Raw genomic sequence first — 25192 nt, 5'->3', positions numbered from 1 at the left:
TGTTTTGACTTTTCAACAATACTACCAGGTTGGAGAAGATGTCACTCTTTTTTTTTTTCCCCTCTTTAGGTTTTTTTGGCAAGGCAATGGGGTTAAGTGGCTTGCCCAAGGCCACACAGCTAGGTAATTATTAAGTGTCTGAGGCTGGATTTGAACTCAGGTACTCCTGACTCCAGGGCCAGTGCTCTATTCGCTGAGCCACCTAGCCGTCTCAAGAAGTCACTCTTTCAAGTGATTGGGGACAGAGTTGAGATCTTAATCTGGGAGTATACTGAACATGACTTTGTTTCTCATCTGATTTCCTTTTTACATATGATTACATATATAAGCTGAACAATCACTGAGAAACTCACAGAAATAGCATTAGTCTAGTATAGGTCTAGAATTGCAAAACTGTTGCCCCCCCCCTTTTTCTCCTCTTGCCGGTTTCCACATTAATGTCCATTGAAATACTTTTCTTCTTTCAAGGCCCAGGTCAAGGGGCCCAACCCCAGAATGAATTGCTATGAAGGTGATAGTGTAAAGCAATATGCTCCACTTCTGATTGTGAAAACAAAATTCAGCTTTGAAATTAGTTGCTCTAAACTCACCCTGTTAACAGTCACCAAAAATCCAACAAATACTGAGCTCAGTTCACCGTGGATCCTATTCAAAATTTCCCATTATGTCTGTTAAGCAAGAAGTGAAATCAGTGGAATTTGTGTTTATTTCCAGGAAATGTTGAATATTCTTTGCAACTCTTCGGCCATTGTATTTAATTCTAATCCCTAGTAAAATGGCAGCAAGCACAGCTAGTAGACATGGACTCTTTACAAGCAAAGCAGTCTGTGAAGGAGCAGATTTGTTGGTGAAACCATTAACAAAGGTGTAGCCATAATCCTGTTACATGGAGGAAAGTTTTAAGCTAAGGCTTTGAAATACAAAAATAAGGGTAGGGAAAGGGAGAAGGAAAGATGGCATGTTAAAAATTAGGAAAACGGTAGATATATAGCAAAAATATTCTAATGTCTTAATACTCAAATAATTCTTTTTATTTTTTTTTTATTTTGGGGGTTTTTAGCAAGGCAATGGGGTTAAATGGCTTGCCCAAGGCCATATAGCTAGGCAATTAAGTGTCTGAGGACAGGATTTGAACTTAGGTCCTCTTTATTCCAAGGTCGGTGTTCTATCTACTGTGTCACCCAGCCATCCCAATACTCAATTAATTCTTAGTATTTTTTCCTTGGTATTAATTATACAACTTGGCAACTTCAGAAATTTAATGATAAAGTAATGTAATTGAACTCACATGTATACATGTAAGCAACAAACATGTAACATGGTTCAAATAGACATAACTTTTGGTCATATATTCAGCCCTATCTTCCTGTAGTTAATTCAGTTAGAGAAGTTGCCTTCTGTTGAAAATGTTGAAATGGTCACCCAGGATATTACAAAACCAACATCTGGGTTTCTTACCTGTATCCCATGCCATTTCCATTGTATTGATTCAACTCAGTAAATATCTATTAATCACTCACCATGTGCAAGATGGACTGGAGATGAGATCAAAGAAGATAGGCAGTTGCTGCATTGTGGCTTAAATAGGCATACTCTGAGATATATCCTGTCTAATGTCTGGAAAAAGGTCCAGACAAAGCTATAGAAGAGATTTTATCTTTTTTTCAGAAAATGTATGAGGTAAGGTTTCATGGAAGAGATAGTACCTGACCTGGACCTTAAAAGATGAAATATGTTTCAAAGATTTTATTGTGGAGAGGAAGGAGATTTCAGGTTTTTTGAGATGGCCTGAGTGATAGTAGAGAACTGGGAAAGACCAAGAGGAATTGGAGAAACAAATAGTAGTCCAGTTAGGCTAAAAAAATTATACATAGAATAGATTTTTAATCCTTTGTATATGTAGATTGAAATAAGGCTGGAAAGGTAGGGTGTAGCCAATTTGTGAAAAATACCTTAAAGCAAGGCCCAACAGTTCATATCCTTGGAGAACCTTGAAAGAATCATTTCAGAAGCAAAAAGAGGAGAGGAAGGAATAATTTTCAAATGACATGGAAAGGTGTAAATTTTAAAGACCAAAGGGAAACCTGTTTTAAAAAATTGTTTTACATGTAATTGAGAAAAATAGTAATATTAAATTTTTTAAAAGACTAAGGGAAGGGTTTTTCTGCACCCTCACTTATTTTTCTTTCTTCTTAACTTAACTTGGAAAGTTTGATATGGCAATTGTCTTTGGATGGCAGAAGTCCCACGACAACCCCTGCAGCATTCTTTTTTTATTAAATGAAAAATTGTCAGCAGATAGATGCTGCCATGGCCTTTATATGTTGAATGGGAAGACCACCAGGCAGAGAAAGAAGATATCCAGTATTCATCCATATCTGAAATAACCTAGAAAACCAGTGAATCCAAAGTCTAAGTTCTCCACACAAACTAAGAATGAAGAAAAATCCTATTTGGAAAAAAAATTTTGTCTGCTGGATATTTTATCAGAATATTACTTTAGTTGAATATATGAACACACACACACATAGTCTCTACATATATCTTGGAGCCTACATTTTCCCCTGGGGGAATATATCTTTGAAGAGGAAATTAAAAAAAAGAGAAAGAGAAGGACTCACCAGAAAATCTGTACATCATTGGAAATGGATTTTGGTACACGATAACATTAATATTGGCACTGGAAGATTGCAGAATAAAAAGAGCTGCTGCTCTCTACTGATGGAGGAGTGGTGAAAGGGCATTTCCAAATTGGAAAAGGCAGTGCATCACTCACAGATCAGCAACACGTTTTCACCATCCTGATGAATGTTTCATCAGAATTGGTTTCATCTATCATTGTCCTTACAGTGATGTTTCCAATAGCAGTTAGCATAAGGATCCTAAAGACTGTAGGTCTAGTTTTCTCAAGATAGTATAATTCTAATTTTGATTTCTTCCCAATCTAACAAAATATTAGGTTCAATGCTTTTTTTGTTTGACTTCACTAAGTGATTCATAAGAGATTTCACATGGGAAAAGAAATGATTAGAACATTAATGTCACTGGTCATATTTCTTGGTTCAGGAAATAAGAAGCAATAGGAGAACAGTAAAGGACATCCCAGAATACAGGCATGACATCTGAACTATGGATTCAGAGAATGGAAATTGTACTTGGTGAATTTGAGTGCAATGTGGTTGCAATTCATTGGTTCCCACTGAAAGTATTTTAAATTTGACTCTTCTTCAATTTTCACTCTGGCTCAATTTGTGAAAATTCTTGATGCTTTGGGGTTGAGGTTGATGGTGATCATCACTGTGGAGCAATTTTGGTTACAATAGGAAATATCTAAGATAGTAAAATCACAGGATTATAACATGTTAGAAATCATCTAGTCTATCTTCCACCAGTTTGATATTGTAGGCTATTTATAAAGTGACAAAGTGACTTTGAAGAATCACCCCAGTTTACACAGCTTTATAAATCATACCAGAATATGGGATCTCTTAGTCAAGATCAAATATGACAAGCCTGTGAAGTGGTCATTTGAGAACATGAAGATTTAAAGAAGACTCTAGCTGGCTAAAAAGGAAGCAAGCAGGTAGATGTATCCTCTTTAGGAAAAGTGTCAGCATTTCTGGATTAAAGGAGGAGCTTTTTACATGGTAAGAATGGCATTAGACATCACGTGATGATATTTGGGCAGAATTTAAGTTCTAATACAGAGTGAACCTGAAGTCATTGTGAATTTGTCATATAGATGCTTTGCATTATCAAAGAGGCCCAGCCCATCTGTGTGGAAATACTTCTTATCAAATTGGAGTAAAAGGTGAACTGAAGACCTTTGGATGGCAGAGAGTTTGCTCTGTAAGAGCTTCTGTGACCTATTTCTGTTAATTTTTTTTTAGACTATTCTTAAGAGAAGATGGAATTCCAGCAAAGGTCGACAGAAGACCTTTATAGCTATCAGAGATTTCACCTGACACGAGTGTCCATAGCTTTATTTACTGCATCTGCCACTTGTTGATATTTTTGAACTGATGTGACTACACTAGGAAAAAAAACTGCTGAGGGTGATCAGAGTCACATTCAGGAAAGATGGGAACCAACTGAACTTCAGCAAAATTTCTTTTTTTTTTTAGGTTTTTTTTGGCAAGGCAATGGGGTTAAGTGGCTTGCCCAAGGCCACACAGCTAGGTAATTATTAAGTGCCTGAAGCCGAATTTGAACTTAGGTCCACCTGACTCCAGGGCCAGTGCTCTATCCACTGCACCACCTAGCCGCCCCTTCAGTGATATTTCTTTAAAATTACTTCTATTTTGTGGTAATGATCTTGAGGGATTATTTTTGATTAATGAGACTGTTTGTCCTCTCTCTGCTTCATTGCTAAATACACCACTAAGTTTCATCTCGGGACCAAGGAGATAACTAGTTCCCTGATACAGAGTTAAGACAGACTTTTTAGATTTTAAAATTCAAGAGTTTATAAATATTCAATGTAATTTCTCTTCTTAAATAGTACTAGCATGGCTGAAATACAAGAAACATCGCTCAAATGGTGAGATGAGGGGAATTAAGAAGGGAAAAGGAGGATAATGAGGGGTTGTCCCATGTTTCAGGGGGAAAAGTGAATGCAGCAGCAATTATTTAGCAAGTCTCAGACCTTATATCAATGAGACATGAAGTTTAGCTGGAAATGCTGAAAAGCAGTTTTATATATATAAATATATATATATACATATATATATTGCTGTTGTCTAATGGGAATAATTATTGGATTCATTATTATTATTATTATTGTTGTTGTTATTGTTATTATTTTAGCAGACATGCAGAATGATATAGTCACCTCACATCACAGAAATAGTCATTGGTTATATGTTGGGTAAAAAGAGGGAGGGCCCAGGGTGAAGGGGGAGATATTCTTGAATTCCCTGGAGTGGGAAGCATGGTATTCTAAGAATCTCAAATGTCTGAATAGCTTTTGCCCAGAACATTAAAGAGAAAAAGTTCTAGAGCAAAGGAGAATGAGGAAGAAGTTTTCTTTTTTGATGTGAAAGTATGTCCAGCAATAAGACAGTCTCATTTTCTGGGAAAGGAAATTCTGAAATTCTTATGTTAATGAAGTAAATTTCAATTTGAAAATTAAAAGGAAAGAGTTTATTTGAATGTGAGAGAGAATCTCATTGCAGAAGGCTAAGAAGTTAGGATTGTTAAGCAAATGGAGGTTAATCCTTCCAGAAGTTTAGTAGAGAAAGGCAGAGTTTAGTAAGGAAGGTAAGAGACTGAAAGCTACAACACATATCCATTTCTTAGAAGTTCAGTCTCCCCCAAATTCAAAAGTACAAGTAGGGACAAATGCTGTAACTATGCATTATCTCTCCCCTTTTCTAAGTAAAATAGTTTCTTCTATTATACCTTAATTTTCACAATGTAGCTATGGCATCAACTTCTTCTATAACCAAATAGGTACAGCTATAATTTCTTTGCTTTGTCCTCTAATAATGAAATCAGTGTCTGAAATAACTTAAAAATGCCTACAAAATGAAATGTAGCATTTAAGAAATAGAAATAAAATAATCAAAATCTACCTTATAGGAATAAAGTCTGAAAGTAAAATTTTAATCATAATCTGTTGTACATATATGAATAGATTCTGTATCAAACTACTTATTCTCTTGAGAGGAATGTAGGCACATTATCATTACATAAAATATGTTTGAGAGTCAGGAAACCTGGCCTTTAGCTCTGTCACTAATCATGTATGTTACTGTGCCTCAGTTTTGCCATCTTTAACAGGAGGGGTTTAGATTAGACCTCTAATAATTTTTCTAGTTCTAATATCTTATGACCCTATCTTCCCCAATTTCTTCTTTATATGGCAATAGCTACCAAAGATTTTTCTTATCCTATCATTTGTCTCTCTGTAATTAAAGTAAAGATAAAATTTAAAGTCCCTTCAGAAATTAAATTTAATAATTTTTTAAAATTACATATATATATACATATAAATTCCATACACACACACCCAGTTTTGAGACTTATTTTTAAAAGGATAATCTACCACATGGATATCAAATTTCCTAACAGACCAAATTTCTTCTCAGAAAAATTCATGTGTGAAAGGCTAATATTGTTTCTAAGAATTTCTAGTCATTGAATGAAATTTATTTTTAATGAGCTGGTTCTGGTTTTTGGTAACTAGACTTTGACAAGATCTGAGCAATGGCCTGTATGTTTGACATCCCTGCTCTGATCAGTCAATCACTGCACTGTTAACTGGGAAACACAGAATTACAATAATCAAATTAAAATAACATTTACTTCAATCATTTGTAATTTTGTCCTCGGTGAGATTTCCTCCACCAATCAGATTACAAGCTTTCTACAGGATTGTCTTTGAAAATGTGTTTGGATAGCCATCTGGAGCTAATTAAGTGATGAGCCTTTCCCAGAGTAGCCAAGCTGGTACTCGGACATATATTATCTGTCCATGAGCCTGTATTTTAAACCTTTCAAGTCTGGTAGGGACCTTCCAGGGATTAGTCTCCACTATCTTTGAAGAACCCAAAGTTCCCCTCTAAGCTCCAGGGAATGTTTTTAAAAGAACCTGAATAAAGAAAGAGAATTTTATATATATATATATATATATATATATATATATATATATATACGATTATGGGGTCACTAGATGACATAGTAGATAGAGCTGGGCCTGGAATCAGGAAGACTCATCTTCATGAATTCAAATCTGACCTCAGACAATTACTAGCTATATGAACCTGGGTAAGTCACTTAACCTCTTTTCCCTCAGTTTCCCCATATGTAAAATGAAATAGCAAACCACTCTAATATCTTTGCCAAGAAAACCCTAAATGTGGTTGTAAAGAGCCAACATGAATGAAAAACAACTGAACAACAAAATATATGATTTATTTTCAAAAGTATGTTTATGAAATGGATAGAGATTTGACCATATTTTTACTTCATAGTTGTGAGAACTGAAGTCCTCCTTGAGTCTGTCAGTGGCTGAGTTGACATTATAGTTCATACAAGTCTTATGGCTGCCAATCTCTATTCTTGCTACTATCTCACCTAATTAGATTGCTGGAAAGTGCTTTGAGCATTTTGGAGCAAAGCCTTATGTCAATACAATGCATCATTATTGCTGAAAAATCTTAGGAGTGGCTAACTGCCTCCACAATGGGAAACTGAACAGCCTATCTCTTGCTTCAGATAGTGACTTTTTTTTCAGATTGGATTAGTGAAAATTAGCCTCTAAATTCCTTTACATGTGAAAGTCAAGTCCAGATTACACTGAAAACCATGACATTAGGACTTTTGCTACAAAATGAGAATTCTGAGTTTGCTTAGCTAAAAGAGGCCAACATTTTAACCACCTTCTCTTTTCCAGAACTTGCAGTTTCTTCTAAGAAAAAAAAATTCAGGGCTTGGTATTTTTGAATCTTGGTAAATGTACAGGTCAAAGATAAAATGCATTTGTAGAGTGATCAAAATTTAGGTTATTATTTAAACATATTTTTCTATACTAAAAAGAAAATAAATCATCTGACTATTTTTCGGGCTTTTTACATGAACCCCCCCCCCCCAACAACTTTTAAACACCCTTTAAGGTTAGACATTTGTCTTGGCAGTATACCAGTGTCGTCATTGAAGAGAAAGTTAAGCCTATGTTTTTTAAAAAAGTAATTTTTAATGTTTTAGGTTTTGACATGTGAGCATGCCTCTATCATTTCCTTTGCAATATATTTAGTTTTCTTAAGACTTCATATTCAGGGTACTATGAATAGAGTTTAGGATCTGACTTCAAAGCCTGCATCAGACTCTTCCTACTCATGTGCTCATAGGCAAGTCACTTAACCTAATGGCCTTCAGTTTTTTCATCTATAAACAGATATGTGACCTCCAAGGTCATTTATAATTCTTTGATTCCGTAGTCCTAGATGAACTTCAAATTGAAGTCTTAGGAGGAAAAATGTGTGCATGTATGCATGTGTGTGTGTGTGTGTGTGTATTATATATATATGTGTGTGTGTGTGTGTATATATATATATATATATACACACACACACATATATATATATATATATATATGTTTTTGTTGAGAGGATACATTTTTTTAATTAAATAAGCTTTCTTTTTCTGGGTCACCCAACTAGTAAATGGCAAGTGTTTGAACCTGGAATTTGAACATAAGTCCTCTCACTGATGACGAAATTACAAATGATTGAAGTAAATGTTATTTTAATTTGATTATTGCAATTCTGTGTTTCCCAGTTAGCAGTGCAGTGACTGATTAGAGCAGAGATGTCAAATATACAGTCTATTGCTCAGATCTTGTCAGTCAGGTTATCAAAAACCAGAAGTGGCTCATTTTGACTTCCTGCTTTATTCATTGCGCCATGTGACTGCTCCTTAAATAAGCTTTCTAAATGAAACACTGAGTCTGAAAACTTATGTATTTAATATTGAAAGTTATAAATTTAAGGTATAGAAGGCTATATAGTAACCTTATTTTCTGCCTTTTTTCCCTTCTGTAGTTATTGTCTTGACCCTGCTATTAATTAATCATATGTTTGGGGGTAGATAGTTATAGAATTCAGTTCATATAACTTAGAGGTGTCAGGGACCACGGAGATCTTCTAAACCAAATCCCTAATTTTCTATATGAGAAAACTGTCAAAGAAGTCAGTGATATCCTCCAAGTTACATAGTAAAGTAGCAGAACAAGTTTCAAATTGAGGTTTTTTCCATAATACTATGGTCACTTAACCCATCAGGACCTTAGTTTCCTTAGCCTGTAAAATGAGAAGGTTGAACCCCTTCCCATTCCAAAGTTTTCTATGGTTCTATAATAATAGTCTTAACCTGACGAAAGGCAAAATAACCAGTATGGGTATGGCAATGATCCAGTCAACACACTCTAAGATGCTACTTTATAATAATAAATAGTTTTTGTTTTCCAATTATTAAAATGTTATTTGCTCAACACCCATCCAAGTCCCCATTGTCCAAAGCCCTCAATGTGTTCTTCTTTCTTATTGACAGAGTTCCTGTTCTTCAGCCAACACATGCACACCTGGTTTGTGTACACTGGCAGGAAAAAAAAAAGTCACACTAAGGAGTGTTTTGTTTTGCTCATTAAGTGATTTGTTGAGAAAATAAACTGCTTTTATCAGAAAGTATTCAAAGAATTAATTGTATGCCAAATAAAATAGTTCATTTGGAATTAAAGAAATATCCCTCCAGGGACCAGTTGCTGATATGAATGCTTCTTCTGGGTTCTACTATCTCCCCATCCTTTGGATCAGTGAGAGGAATGACTTAAATGGTTCTTCTGTGATGTAGTCTTCTTCCCTAACTGCTACTGCTTGCATTTCCTTCAGCAAGACTTTCATATTTTTGATCCACTGCCTAGAAAATCTTAACTCCTGAGTGACACTTCAATGTCTCAGGTAGGTGATTGTCCCAGACTAAGGGCAGACTATGAGGAGAGAGAGATTAAGTTGACTAGATGTACATAAAGGCATTAAACAGTAATATGAGTCAAATAAGAGATTATGAACCAACATGATCACAATCCCTTGATTTATATATCATATTATTCATGTGGAAGCAGTATGGAAAGCTCACTGGCTAAGTCGGGTACAAGGACACAAGTCTAGAATGGGCCAAGACTAGAGGCCCTTGAGTTCAGTCCTTTCATTTTACAATTGAGTAAACTGAGTCTAAAACAGATAGGAGTTGAATGACTTGTTCAAGTCACAGGGAATAAATGACAGAATCAGGATTTGAATCCAGAGCCAGTATATTTTCCTGTGGAACACCCTATTTTTTAGTTTTTAGTCATGTCCCACTTTTTGTGACCCCCATTTAGCAAAGATACATTTTGCCATTTCCTTCTCCAATTCATTTTATAGATGAGGAAACTTAGGCAAACAGGTTTATGTCACTTGCCCAAAATCATAACAGCTATAAAGCTGCGGTCAGATTTGAACTCCGATAAGGTTCTTTCCAATTTTATACCTCTAATCCTATGATCTGTTTCTGAGAATACCAAAAAAAAATCAAAATTCTTAAGTTTAATTTGGTCAGAAGTTCATATGGTGATGATTTTTAGACTTCTTGTTCTAACCTAGGTAGATTCATAAATAAGTAGTATGTTGTCATAGAAATTCAGCTTTAGATTTCACTTGTTACAGGGAATTATGATGCTTAATTCAGGTTAATTCAGCTTCATAAACAGTTATTCTTTCTATTACTCCAAGCATATTGAAAAATCATTACTTTCTTAATTGTAATTATAAATAATCTTTCAACTCATTTCCCTGACTTTGTTACTGTCTGCCCTAAATCTGAAAAATGCTGTCCAATAAGGCAAAAAGTGACTATGGTCTATTCTTGTCCTACTTTCACCGAAGTTGTACTTTAAAAAAAATTATCAAAAATATTTGAGCTTGTCCATATATACCGTAAAATACACACTTAATATAGTCTTCCTCTATTAATGTGATTCGACATTATCATAACCTGCCTCAATGATATGGGTTAATTCTGTGGGAGATAAAATTGAATTCAGGAGGTCCATGAGGTTCAAACCTAGCCCATGTGACTTTGAGTACAAACAAACTTGATGTTCTGACTTCTGGTTTGATTTCTCTGTTTGCCTGGTCAAGTCAACTCCAAGTCTTGTGACAGTTGGAAATTTTACTATGATGATACAAGTGCAATAGATTAAAAACCTTCTTTCAGGGATTTGAACAAGGTATAGCAAAGTCCCTTGCACAGTTTGTGCTGTGTGTGTGTGTGCTCAGTAAGGAGTTCCTGAAGAAGGAATTGAATTGTGCATAGCATAGTATATGATACAGTTAAGCTTTTATATTTTGGTTTTATCACAAGCTTATCTGTGCTTAATATTATTGGACTTCTTTATTTTCATGAGGCAGCAGCATGGGTTAGTGGTCAAACAAAGCGTGGAGACCTAAGGTTGAGTTTTAGCACCAACATATATTAGCAAAGGCTCACTACACAATGTATAAAAGTAGATGGAATGACATTTGTACTACTTTCTTATCATTTTTGAATCATTCTTGGTATCAGTATGGTACAGTGTAAGATTGCCACTGGAGGAGCAGCTACTGACTGACTGCCGTTGTGCAACACTAGCCAATCTCCCTACTTTCATCTGTAAGGTGGGGCTCTGCAGTATGTCACAGTGTCATTGTGAAGATCCCATGACATAATAGATGTCAAACCTTGCAAATCTTAAGGCACTGTATAAATGTCTATTGTTTGTTGATAATACCCAAACCCAGATAATTATCTTCTAGGCCCATTCCTTTTTTCAAAGACTGCTCTTAAATATCCCCATGAAGGTGAAATATGGCCTGTGTTATTTATAAAGATCCCTACTGAATTCTATAGCTCCTCTAAGTAATTCATCCTGCTCAAGAGCCTTTACAATTATGAGAACTTAATGAAATCCTCATCCTTGTTACCCTTCATTTGGAGTACTCCCTCTTCTATTGGCCTTCTGTGATCCCTCTCATTTACTTCTGATTACACACAGTAATGATGCATGCTATTTTGTAGTCTAATGAAGAATATGAGTGTGTCATCTACCTACAAAAATATGTTCACACGATCATTTATGTCCTAAATGCCCTTCTTTGGATATAAAAATATAAATTTCCCTCTTTTATGTGTTAGAACTTTGGTCATTCCTTGTAATTTTTCCCCTCAATTTTTCCCATTAATCTAAGAATCTTCTTACTCTTTAGATTCACTTTTATTCTTTTTTTTATCATTTCACAGTTTCTAGCTTTTCAGTGTCTTCCTTTGTAATTTTTTTCTCCTTCTCAGCTAGCTTTTTCCACCTCTATTTTGTAGTCATTTAGTAATACCATCCCTCTTATCACTTTCCAGAAAAGTGCTATATATATATACATATATATATATATATATATATATATATATATTTCATAGTTAAATTGCTCCAAAATTAGCTTTTAGGTTTTTAGACTGTTTAAAAATATCATGACAAGTCCAGAAATATTTGGAAGCAAATTATGTGTCTCAAAAGCAGAACATAATAATAACTATTCTAAACTATACCTTTTGGTTTTTTTTCTTCTCTCCCATAAGATGATAGAGTTTAGAATTAGAAGGGACTTTAGAAGCCATCAAATTCAACTTTTCATCCTACAAGATGAGGAAATTGAGACAGAGAAGTGACTTGACCAGGGTCACACAAATATTATGTGTCTAAGGTGGGATTTGAACCCTGGTCTTCCTTACTCCAACATTAGAATGCTACAATATCATTCTTTCCTCTCATTTCTAATCCATAATTAAATCACAGATGCTGCTGAATGAGCTAAGATTGCAGATGACAATCTGCTGATGGCACTGAGCCCCTGAATGCTATACAGCCTCCAGAATGACAGCCAGGGTAATTCCAATGATATTGCTGAGCCATCCACACCCATAACATGAAATTGGATTAGTCTCTCTGTGTATGTCTTGAGCATTACAGAAGTACTATACACTGAGCCCAGAACTGAACAGGAGAAAGAAATCAGGCTGATTTGTATTTGGAAAATTATGCAGCTTTTTCAGTGATACAAACTAATCACCATTGCTAAAATATAATTTTTAGCAGTTATCTCCCAAGAACTGTCACATTGCTGTGAATCATGATCTCAAAAAAGTTTAAAATTACAGGTGGCCCAAAACTGAATGTTTAATGTAAATGGACTACATTGTATTTTTTAATCAGTGATAACTTGCACGTGAAATTTGTATGCCCAGAAAATAAGACGGATTGCTCAACTGATCTGAATGAGAGATAATACTTAGATGTCCCAAGTGGCAGAGTAGTCCCCATAATATATTAAAAGAATGAGAGAAAAGCCTCTCACATATTGGATGGATCTATTTTGGAGAAAATATAGACAAACACAAGAGTCTGATGATAAAAATGAAATAAATAAGTTGTCCTTACTACCAAATAAGGAAGCATATATGCAAATAAAACCATAGATTTATTCAAATATTGGTCTAAATTTATGATCTTTTAAGTATAGGGTGTGACTGTAGTGTACATATATATATATATATATATATATATATAAAATGAACTTCTCTAGTGACTATGTACAAAGTATATGCTTCTTTATGCTTTTTGTTACTGCTGACTACTAAATAGCTTGTATGATTTAAAAACATACAGGCTTAAAATGAATAAAACTTGTAATTTTCACCTCTTTGGGGATGGAGAAGAAAACTTCTAGCTTAATTTGGGTAACGATGATTTCCAAAACTATTATAAATTTTATCATATATTAAATTCCTAAAACAGTATGGTTTGCTTTCTGCTACCATCATCACCCTCATCACTTCAAGGTGATTTTAGCTACCACTAGAAATGGTTTATTTGGAATTTAAAACAAGGTGACTCAATTTAAATACCTCATCACTTCACCGATGAAAAGATGTTCTGGCTTCTGGTTTCACTTCTCTGTTTGCCTAATGGAGTCAACTCCAAGTCTTTGGTGTGACTGGTGGAAGTTTTACTATGATAATACATATTTAATAGATTAAAAAATGTATTTCAGTAATTTGAGCAGGATATATCTAAAGCATACATTAGCTTTTGAAGCCAGAAGATTTTATTTTGGAATGTAAAGTGTGAATGAAGTTCTTTAGGACATTAAAGGCCTTGTATATGTAAATAATAGTATAAATGCAAATGGTAACATATGGTTGGCAGGTATATTATCATTAAATGACTTTTTTTGTTTTAAATTTGGATTGTGAACCAGGTAGATATTTCTTTTAAATATTTTTATAAATATTTATAAAATGTTAATACCATTGAGAAGCTAATGAAAGTTTTAAAAAGTATTTATAGTAATCCTTTCAAAAATTGAATATTATAGATTCATTTTTAAAATGTATGTAACATTTATATTGTCTAAGAATTGTTGAGGCAAGTATGACAAAGAAATGTACATTTTCTCAAATTATTTAATTCGTTTATTTAAATAGCTTCTAAGTAAAGAGCCTGTTATGTGTAGCTTATTATGTTTTTTTAAGCAAAATAATGTATCCTCAAGGATTTTTACAATTGGGAGGATAGGACATCAGATATATGTTTCTCTTACCAATTTTCCATGTTTATTCCATACCTTAGTTCTTTTGAAACTTTCCCTCCAGGTTTCAGTTTTGAACAAAATTGGTTGAATTTTTAAGAGTGTAAAAAATTTTTTTTTTTCTGTGTTGATAACAGATGCTTAGGAAGGGAAAAAAAATCTGTTCCTAGAGTCTGTGTTAAGTTATAAGCTAATGTGTATTTTTTCTAATGTTGTATAAGTCTTTGAAAACAGAAACTATAATGGAAGTTTTCTTCTAACTTCATGTCCATCTGTAGTTTGATGATTTTAACAATTAGAAAGTTTGATAATAGTTTTTAATTCTTTTTTTTTAATTTCCCCATATTCTGCCTCTTTTGAAAAGTAATAGCTTAATTTATCTGTTAATTGACTTCCTTCTCTAAGTAAATAGTAGGAGAGATAGTATGATATGGTGGCAAGTACCAGAGAGTCAGGAAAAAAACTCAATTAAATCCCTGACCTTGAAACTTACTAGCTTCTGAGGACCTAGGGATGAAACCAAACCTTCTTAGTGTTGGTTTCTTCATCTGCAAAATGAGAATCATATTACCTACATTATCTACACCTCAAAGATTTATTGTGAGAATGGTAGGTACCCTGTAATCCTTAAAATTCCATGCCTGAGTGCTACTAATTGATAATATGATCTTAGATGACTTTCATATGATCAAGGTACTCATCAAAACTCACCCTATTGGTGTTCCATTTTGGGGTCCATGGTTTTTTTCCCCAATTTTAAAAAAATTTACTCTTATTTTGAACTTAAGCAAATATTTCACAAAACATAGTAGAACCAAGAGGACTACACCTGAAGCTGCAGGTCTCTATTCTGTGCAATTGACTTTTCAAGTTTGTCATAAGTTCTGCCTGTAGCTTTCAAAACTGTTCATCTTTTCTGTGCTTTTTTCTGATTTTCCTTCAGTTTAAAAAAAAAAGATGATTTTATTTCTATCAGCAAGACTATGTCTTCTGATCATCTTCCCCCAGTCCACAACTCTGATTGAGAACAAAAGAAAAACATTACAAAGTACATATAGCCAACATTACAAATACATATCATTAATAGAACAGAGTTCCACATTGGCCATGTCCCCCAAAATAATTGTTTTATTCTGTATGTGAGTTTTTTGTCTGTCTAGCAGTTTCCACATTATTCTTCTGGAATCATTGTTATTTATTGGGCAGCTAGGTGGTACAGTAGATAGAGCACTGGCCTTGGAGTCAGGAGGGCAGGAGTTCAAATACAACCTTGAACACTTACTTAATAGCTGTGTCACTTGGGCAGGTCACTTAACCCTGATATCCTCGCAGTCGTCCTGATTCATGTCTGGTCACTGGACCTAGATGACTGGAGGAGAAAGTAAGGCTGATGATTACTTAGCACAGCCCCCTTCACTCAAGTTCAATTTACATGCTTGTCATGGCATCACCTCTCTGATGTTGTAGTCTTCTTCAAAAATGAAGGACAAAAAATTTTTCATTTCACTAAGTGTTTCTAAATTCTTTCAAAGTTGTTTGTCTTTTTCCATGTTATTGTAACAATATAAATTATTCTCATGGTCCTGTTTGTATTATTCTGCATCAGTTCATAGAACTTTCCCCAGGTTTCTTTGAAACCATATCTTTCATCATTTCTTACAGTATACTAGTATTCCATCACATTTATAATTTGTTCTTCCATTCCCCAATTTCTGGACCCTCCCTCAGTTTCTCATTATTTGCAATCTCAAAAAGAAGAGTACATATTTTTATATATGCTTAGTTAAAACATGTGCTTAGGAACAATTATTCCCTTAATATTCTTTCACCTCCTTCTTCCATTTCTCTCCTATTTCCCTGTTGAGTGAGATTTATTTTTTTTTTGCTCAATTCTTTACTCAATTGTATGTGCTCTTATTCTTCCTCCCTTTGACCAGTTGAGATGGGAGTGAGGTTCAGGTGTTAGCTCCTTCCCCTAACCCTACCTCCTTGTTTATATAAATGTCTACTTGCATAATTTCCTCTAACCTTCCTTTCTCTTCTTCCTTTCCTTTCTTTCCATTCTTAAGATCATCAGGATATAACAGAACCACTCCCAGTCCCTCTGTGTAATTAGTGTCTCTGATGACCACTAATAATGATAGAGTTTGAAGAGGATTAATGTATCATCTCCTCCATAAAAGAAAGTAAATAGTTTATTCTTCCTTAGACCCTTATGATTACTCACCTATGTTTAACCATTTTATATTTCTCTTTACTCCTTTGTGTGATCTTCAAAATTAATGTGTAACTCTGATATTTTAATCAGAAAGTCTTAGAAGTCCTTTATTTTCTTATTCATTTTTTTCTCCTCTCGTATTTATTATACTCAATTTTTCTGAAAAAGATTATTTTCTAAGTAGGGTTGGAAGGTTATTCTTGACTATGAGCCTATATATCTTTAGATTTCAGGAAAATTATATTCTAAGTTCTCGGATCTTTATCTGTGGTGGTTGCTAAATCATATCTGATCCTGACTGAAACTTCTTGGTTCTTTCTGGGTTCTTGCAGTATTTTTCCTTCAAGCCAGAAAATGCTGTATTTTGAATTTTGTGTGATGTTCCTGGGAGTTTTCAAGAGGTAGAGATCTATGTTTTAGGAGGACACTAACAACCTAGAATCCTTCTAGAAGAGGCCAACCAGGATGCTCAGAGGACTTGAAAGGATATCTTCTTATGATTAAAATGGGAATGTTTAGCCCAGGAGAACAAGATCAGTGCCTAAATATTTTAAGGACTTTATTTTGAAGGGGGATTAGACCTCTTTTATTTGACCCCAGAAGCTAAGACCCTACAGCTATGACTAAAGGGTAGAAATTATAGGGAGGAAAATGTTATTTTAAAGAAAATCCAACTAATTGGCAATTTTGTGTTCAACTGATATATTTGTTCCATTTTGAGTGACAGATCAAAATGGAATGGAGCAAATTAGGAAAAATTTCTTAACAATGAAAATTGCCAAAAAATCAATTGAACTGCTTTATGAGTTAGTTTTTATGACTACTGATGAAGCAGAGGCTAGTTGACTTTTTAAGGGGACATTGTGGACAGGTTTAAGGCTTTAGGTAGCCTCTGATCTGAATTCTTAGTATTTTATCTCTTCACCTTGTTTTTAACAGTTCTAGTTGATTTTCAAATAAGGGCTTAGACCTGATTTCCCCATATTTAGGAAGCATACTATATTATGGCATATCATAATATTATGATTCATCATAATAAAATTAATTCAGTGAATTATTTTGTATAACCTTCAGGTCACTTCATTTTAAAATGGCAACTATCTTCTATGTCCCTAAATGCTGCCACATCCCACTACCTTATCACTTCAATACCCTAGAGTAATAAAGCCTTGTAAGAATATTAAACCAATCTTAAAACTACAATGCAAATTACTTTTAAAAAGGAAACATTAAAATGTATGAGAATAACACTAATTTTAATTTCCTTTAAAAAAATTAAATGGAAAGCAATTGAATACTATCCCAACTTCTATAATGTTTTTCTTCCTAATGCTTCCTTCAGAAGATCTCATCGTTCTCACAGTTTCTATTATCATATTGATGAAAGCAATTGAATACTATCCCAACTTCTATAATGTTTTTCTTCCTAATGCTTCCTTCAGAAGATCTCATCGTTCTCACAGTGTCTATTATCATATTAATGACTTCTAGGTCTCTCATTTCCATCCTTGTTTTCTCTCTGGAGCTCCAACTACCTCCTGAACATTCAAGTTGTCTAAAAACACACTTTTCACCTTTGGGTAACTCTTCCTTCTCTGTTTCCCATCAATAGCCCTGTATTTATACTAATAAAGGCTTGAAATCAATATGTCATCTTTGACTTAACCCCTTCCTTCAACCTCTCTACCCCACACTAGTCAATTTTCCTTCTAAACTATCACTTATACATATCAAGCCTTACTTTCTAGCCTGTGACTCTTGATATTTTTAAATACCTTAAGGATTCTGTCCTAAAGAATCTTCATCAAAACAGAGAACAATGATTAAGCCCTCATCCTTTTCTCCTCTATTGTAATAAATGAAAGAGGTTCAAAAAGATCAACCAGGATTCTAATCCCTGAACAGACTTTACATACTTAAACAAGGTTTTGCTGTTGCTTTTTGTTTTTATTTCATAACCATTTCCCCCATAACCTCTTTACCCTCCTTTGTAACAAATAAAAATATTTTAGCTAAGCAGTCAGTAGTGACCTTGATTGACTTTGGGCATGCTGCATTTCACATGTGGAAGCTCTCCTGTCTGTGATTGTTCAGTCCCTGTTGGGCAAGCCAGTCTGATTGAATGTAAGTGTGGGTGATGGAAGTAATGTCCATTGAGACTAGAAAGATAGGACTTTGAAAGCTCAACAGGAATCTGTATTTCATCCTAGAAATAATAGTAAGCTACTGATGTTTCTTGAACAGGGGAATGACATGTTAAGAATTGCACAGAAGGATAATCACTTTGGCAGAAGTATAGAAGGTAATCTAGAATGGTGAGACACTTGAGGACAAATTGAGGGACTGTTTGAATAGTACGAGAAAGCTAAGAGAAAGATTGATTGAGATTTTTATGGACCTTTCTCTTGCTTGAGCTTGTTTTAACCTCTCTTGACTTGGTACCTCTCTCTACTCTGTGTTCCTAACTTGGTAAACATTTCCTCATTAAATTCAATCATTATCTTAATAAGAAACAAGTATTTTCTCTGTTTTATAGATAAAGTTAGACTAGAAATATTTATTGACCGAGAAAATAACAGATGTTAAAATGCTAAATGGTTCACAGAAGCTCTTAATGAAATAAGAGCCAAAGAATCTGCTTCAGAACTTCTAATAAGTGCATCATTAAAGACAATAATCTTAAATATTATAAACTAATAATATTATTATACTTTTCTAGGTGTTATGCACATTATAATGTATTTCATTTGATTTTTTCCCCATCTTTACTTTTTGGGGGGATCCATTAAACATATATTAATAAGTAACTGTAATAAATGAAAAGTTCTTGCTTGTTGAAAATCTGTATCCTGTTTCCTTCTCTGCTATGCTCTCTCTGTACCACATAATAAACCACTTTAGTGGGACTAACAATAATTCACACAATGAAAAGCTATTTAAATTTCTAATGTGTCAATAACTAAGTCTTATGCTGGAAATAAATTAGATGACTTGTTTCAGAGGATGGTGGTTTATAGTATATGAATACTAGAGAACATTGATGTACTAGAGGATAATGAGTATGAAACAGAGAAACTGGAAAGTGTACTAGCACAAAATAGAAATAAGTAGAATCAGGAAATAATATACATCAAGACTACAAGAATGAAGATAAAAAACCACAATATATCAAAATTGAATGATGTGGATTTATAATGACTTGGAAGAGAAATGAACAAATGTACCTCCTTTTCTCAGTAGTAGAAGACTAAAAGTAAATATAATATTTCATATGCTATGTTGGTTACTTTTTTTAATTTTTGCGGGTTTAATGATGTTTGCAATTTATTGACAAAATATTGTCACAAATCCTATATTGCACATAATATTCTAAAAGTCTTACTACAGCTGTAAGCATGAATAGCTTATAACTACTAAAACTACTAAAACCTATGTTGCACATGAAGGTTTAATAAGGTAAGTATTACAGAGATAACCTTATTCAGCTTAGTTTAAGTCTAGGTAAAAGTTACACTCTATCATTTTACTTTTTTCTATTGACGATTTTATTTGAGTTGTACAATTTTTCCTCCAATCTTACTTCCCTCCCCCCCACACACAGAAAGCAATCTGTCAGTCTTTACTTTGTTTCCATGTTGTATGTTGATCCAAATTGAGTGTGATGAGAGGGAAATCATATCCTTAAGGAAGAAACAAAACATATAAGAGATAACATCAGACAGTAAGATATTTGATTTTTTTCTAAATTAAAGGGAATAGTCCTTGAACTTTGTTCAAACTCCACAGCTCTTTATCTGGATACAGTTGGTATTCTCCATTGCAGACAGCCCAAAATTGTCCCTGATTGTTGCACTGATGGAACGAGCAAGTCCATCAAGGTTGATCATCACCCCCATGTTGCTGTTAGGGTGTACAGTGTTTTTCTGGTTCTGCTCATCTCACTCAGCATCAGTTCATGCAAATCCCTCCAGGTTTCCCTGAAATCCCGTCCCTCCTGGTTTCTAATAGAACAATAGTGTTCCATGACATACATATACCACAGTTTGTTAAGCCATTCCCCAATTGAAGGATATTTACTTGATTTCCAGTTCTTTGCCACTGCAAATGGAGCTGCTATGAATATTTTTATACAAGTGATGTTTTTACCCCCCCCTTTTTTTTAGGTTTTTGCAAGCCAAATGGGGTTAAGTGGCTTGCCCATGGCCACACAGCTAGGTAATTATTAAGTGTCTGAGACCGGATTTGAACCCAGGTACTCCTGACTCCAGGGCCAGTGCTTTATCCACTACGCCACCTAGCCACCCCGTTTTTACCCTTTTTCATCATCTCTTCAGGGTATATACCCAGTAGTGGTATTACTGGATCAACAGGTATGCTCCTTTTTGTTGCTCTTTGGGCGTAGTTCCAATTTCTCTCCAGAAAGGTTGGATGAGTTCACAGCTCCATATGTTGGTTACTTTTGCAGAAATGCGTTTTCTTTAATTTGTTTCAAGGAATGTGGGTGGGGGAAGAATTTAGTTAGAAATGAAAGTGAGGTTAAAAACTTAAAAATATATAAAGTCCTCTATTAATTGAATTTATAAAATTTTAAAATCATATTAGAAATGGTACCTGAATAATAATTCTGTTTTCTCAAGATGGATTTTTAATCAGGACATATTTTCTTTTAAACTATTGATTACTCTCTTATTTCTCTGTTTCAGAAATGCAACATTCCCCTGGATCTCCACTTCCCTTCTATTTTTTCTCTCTCACTTCTTGGGTTCCTTATTTTATTTTGAATCCTTCCCCCCCACAAAACCTGTCCTGAGCTATTTTGTATTCTCTTTCTAAATTTATTCATGGTAGGCTCATTTTTAGAGCTTCAACTATCACCTCATTTAAGGTAACTCCCAAATTTGAATTTTTGGAGCTGATTTTTTCTGAGCTCACGATCTGCCTCTCTAGCTAAGTCTTTACCTGCCTGCCTTACCATTATCTCAAACCATCTGGCATGTATAAAACCTGGCTCTTCTTTGTCATTAGACTTCTCCTTTCTTCTTGACTGTACTACTTCTATTACTCTATCAGGTTAAGCTTGACCTTGAGTTTCACTTTCTTTCTTCACCTCCTCCCTATCTCTAACATACATCCAGGTCCTGAAAATTCCATGTCCATTCTATTTTTTGCTCTAATTCCATTCTTACCCCTACCTGGACAGATGCCAAAACTTACTCGCAAGTTTTCTCATGCTGTCCTTCTTACCTAGGACAAGTAAAATCCTTGTGAATTAGAGCTCACTGTGTCATGCCACTACTCAAAATCAAACAAAACAAACCAATATTTATTTCCCATTTTTTAAAAATAAAATACATTAGATTCACTTTAGATTCAATTTTAAATTCACAACCTAGCATCCTCTCTTTCCAACTTTATCTTGTTTATTTTAATGTTTTTAGAAAAATTTTTCCTTGATGCTAATTTTGTTTTTAAAAAATCGCTATTTAGCAGTGTCTCTCCCCTCTTCTTCCAGTATCTCATGCACTTAGTAGATGTTTCATAAATGTTTTTTGTGTTGTTTTGAAATCCTTAAGTTTTAAAAACTGTCACATAGATGCTGTCTTTAAAGAAATTTCATTGTATCTTTGATCATGGTAGACATGTGACAAAGGGGATAAAGTAGGCCATTTTCATAGACAATGGTAGGCCTTTAAAAGCAAAGGCAGCTAGGTAGAGCAGTGGGTAGAGTATTAAACCCTAGAGTCAGCAGGACCTTAGTTTAAATCTGGTCTCAGATACTTGATACCAATTGTGTGACATTGGGCAAGTCACTTAACCCCATTACCTCACACACAAAAAGCTAAGATATTTTGGATATTAGGCCAGTATTATCTGTCTAAGGGTCATCACTTCCTTCTGTTTCTTGAACATTAATTTCCTAGACAAGTTCTTTATTCCTCACAAATCAGCAATATGCAATACTTCATAAACTATTTCCCTTTTATACATACTTTATTAGCTATTTTAGTAACACAGTAGATTTCAGATAGAACCCTTCTTCTCCCTCTTGGAACTGCACCCTTCCTTATAACAAAGAAAAACAGTTAAGCTAAAACACACATCTATACAGTGACTATTAGACATTGTATGAATAAACTCTTTCCATAGTCTGAGGACTACCTCTCTGCCAACAGGAGGGAGCTAGGTTTCAATATTAATTCTGGACACCAATGTCATTTGTTACAATCATACAGAGATAAGTTTTCTTTTAGTTTTCTTTTCATTTACATTATTATGATTGTGAATCTCTTTTTTGTTTGCTTGTCTTTAGCTTCTGTATATATCACTATGTACCAGTTAACACAGCTTATCCTTTTTTTTTCCTCTCTGGATTCCTTATATTCCTCATTTCTTACTGTACAGAATGTTCAGTTTGCAGGACTTTGAGCTATCCTGGATGCCATTTCAATAAGAATAAGTTTAGTTTAATGATGTCTTATTTTTCCCCTACTTCTTTGATTTCACAAGATGCTTTATATAGTTTGGTTTATTTGATCTTTGCCTTACAATAATCTTGAGAGGTACTCATTTAGTAGTAAGTATGATCATCCCCAATTTATAATCTCTTTGAAACTGTGTCTTTAAGTGATTTGACAAAGCTCCATGAGAACTAGAAAGCACATTCAGATTTGGTTTTTTATTCAAATTCTTTGCTGTTTTCTACTACGTTACTTCTTTTATGCCTTTTATACTAGGATATCCCTTGAGTTAAAAAAAATACTGCTGATTGAATTCTGTCCCTTTTTTAGGGGGAAGGAAAAGAAAACTACTTTAAGATAACCTCATAAATTCACATAAATGCATAATGTTTTAAATTAAACACAGTCTTACTGCCCAGATCTATTATTACATATATTTGTGACCTAGATAAAGCCATTTTATCACCCTTTTATTTTACTGTAGGTTTTTGCAAAGCATTGGGGTTAAGTGGCTTGCCCAAAGCCATACAGCTAGGTAATTATTAAGTGTCTGAGGATGGATTTGAACTCGAGTACTCCTGACTCCAGGGCCAGTGCTCTATCCACTGCACCATCTAGCTGCCCCCTTTATCACCTTTTTAAACCTCTGTTTCCTCTGTAAAATGAACTAGATTATTTCAGAGTTTCTTTGCATCTATTGTTTGATTCAAGGTGTAATTTAAAAAAAAAGAATGCTGAAAAAAATCTTAACTATAATAAGTCTTAACTTATAAATTAAAATTGAATACTTCATTAGCGAGATGGAGTATAACATAGTGATAGAGTTGGTATCACGATAGGAAAAGATCTTAATTCAATACCTGACTGATTTTTATATTCATATATATGTATATATCAGTGTATTTTAGGGGTGGAGTGTAGGAGTATCTCCATGTATATGTATGCATGTATGACATAGATCATATGTTTCTCAGAAAAATCAGTTAATTGCTCAGCAGTTCTCTAAGACTATAAACTACAAAAAAAGTTGCATTGGTTGAGGGAGTTTCCTCAGTGGGGCACTTCCTAGACTGGTGAAATCACAGTCCCTCCAAAAAGGAAAAGCTTTTCAACTCCAAATTCCTTTTTCCAAATTTCTGTAATCCTTTCAGGGGCTGCTAATTGGGAAAAGAGAGCCAATTCAACAAATATTCTTTACACACATAGTCTCTGCAAAGGAACCAAATGCTGAGTCCTTGTCCTTGGAGACTTTGCAATCAAGTAAGGAAAAATGAGATATCTCTATGAAGAAACACATTTGCAAAGCAGAGATTCAAAGTATATGAGAAAGTTAAATATCTGTGAACTCTCAAGAAAAACAGGTCCTTTCTGACATAGAGACTAAGAAAACAGTAATCTTTCAAATTTTAATAATGGGATTTTGAGTAACTCTTCCTAACTTGTTTAGGATTTGTCATAAAGAATATATCTCAATTACAACTAAGCTTGTTTTTCTCTTGTGTTCTTGGATTTTTTTTTCTTAAAGAAGAAAAAATATACAAAACCCACAACATGGAAAGTGTTTTGGACCAAAATACTCCTCCCAACATTCAGGGACATATTTGGAAGCCACTTCCTTTCTTTCACTAGACATAGTGGTTTGTTTGATTTGGCCTCCCACTTCACCCGGAAGGGAGGCTGAATTTCCCTCTCTCTGTCATTCCCAATGATTTGAGGAGTGTGCGTGGGTGTGTGTAATTGGATGAGGGGCAGAACACAGCTATTGGGGTTGTCTGGGGCAGTAGAATTGCCCCACCATGTATTCCTCTGTTATATTTGGATAAGCTGGTATAAGCCTACCCAGTGGGGAAATATGCCTGATGCTGGAAAAGCTGCTGTCTTGAACAACACAGGAAAAACATTACGTATATGAATTAAGAAAGCAATTTTTTTCTTCAATTTTTTAAAAGCATAGTAGCTGCCTTTAACTATATCCTCTGGCAAAAAAAGTGGTTCTTGCATCTCATTTAAAGTGAATAGTTTTTCAGCTTAAATTATGATTGAGAGGATCAAAGGTGATTCCATATTTCTTTGCATCTTTTGAATGATTGAAGGTGTAATTTTTTTCTAAAAATAAGAATGTTGAATTTTGTTCCAATAGTAAACTTATCCTTCACATTTACCACTTACTTGTAAAACAATAAACAGATGATTAGGAATATATGTAACTTACAATTTTATCTCTTCTGACCTATCATTACAATCAAACTTTAGCTCCTTGAAGACAATGATTATGTCATACATTTCCTTGATGTTTCTCATTATGCCTTTTTTATATATAGTAGGAAATTAGTTAATACTTGTTTATTTGATTCTCTGGG

This window comes from Macrotis lagotis, chromosome X (assembly GCF_037893015.1).
Source record: "Macrotis lagotis isolate mMagLag1 chromosome X, bilby.v1.9.chrom.fasta, whole genome shotgun sequence".
NCBI lineage: Eukaryota > Metazoa > Chordata > Mammalia > Peramelemorphia > Peramelidae > Macrotis > Macrotis lagotis.
Note: the sequence above shows the minus strand (reverse complement) of the source record.